Below are 1,244 nucleotides of genomic sequence, written 5' to 3'. Positions count from 1 at the left end.
ATCATTTTGACTCTCCAACATAATAGTATATTTATCAATTAAGTGTTATACCTAAACACTTATTAATCCTAAGGTATAAGTAGGGGAAAACTTATACTTAACATTAATACTTGTATACGACAAGGTATAATGTTTCTAACAATTTTGCTACCATGAGCCTGTAACCGCTACTATGACATAATACCTCTAATAGAACACACTCATGATTTACCATGAGAAACAAACACACTCATAATTTACCATGAGAAACAACACCGTACGCTTCATCGACGCCGGAAGAATAACAAGTAAAAGGATAGTTCATCACTTGCTTTTGGTTTACTATAGCTAACAGTCACAAGTGCGGTGGTCAACCCGTATACTAATTATACACGACTTCCTCGCTCACACGAGATTAACGGTTACAGTTCAAAGGATTTCTGCTAAGATCCTCAATCTTAGTTGATGAATACAATTACTCATGTAGACTTTAACGGCTTCCTATAGCTCTAACAACAAAAGCATCTTCATGTCTAAAACCCTAAGTTACTAGACTATGCTTTTAAACATTACTTCTAACTTCATAATATTTAGGCAGTATAACGGCTATATCTTGAAGTAAAACCAGGTTTTATCTTGACCTAAAACCAATAATAACAACATATAACGTTTCTAGTTTTATCTTGACATAAAACTATCAATAACATATCCAGTTTTATCTTGACATAAACCTAATAATAACAACATATAACATATCAAGTTTTATCTTGACATAAAACTATTAATAGCAACATACTTTATAACTTAACATTTAGAGTTTTCGAATATAACTTCGGTATTATATCGCACACAACATATATATAGAATCCTAAGTATAACTCAAGATCTACATTAGTAAATTAACATACTGATAATTTGATAATAGTTGTATATATTCAAAATATTATATTTAGAACAATCATATCCCGGTTATCATAACTATATACTATCATATAGACATAATAATAACATATATATAATATCTAGCATGCGTTTTCCCTCGAAATATTAGAAAGTGGGGCCGTGAAACTCACCCTAGTAGCGTGATTTTATGTTATCTAAGCAAAACGGTCAGCGTGCGAGATCGTCGGGACTCGGGATGCAAAATGGCCTCAGCAAAGGAGAGAAAGGGAAGAAGTTTTGATGTAAGAATGGCTGAAGTTGGACCAGCTATTTATAGTAAGGGTTTTACAAACTCACGTCATGAGTTTCATAAGGCTCATGTT

This window comes from Lactuca sativa, chromosome 4 (genome assembly GCF_002870075.4).
Source record: "Lactuca sativa cultivar Salinas chromosome 4, Lsat_Salinas_v11, whole genome shotgun sequence".
Lineage (NCBI taxonomy): Eukaryota > Viridiplantae > Streptophyta > Magnoliopsida > Asterales > Asteraceae > Lactuca > Lactuca sativa.
Note: the sequence above shows the minus strand (reverse complement) of the source record.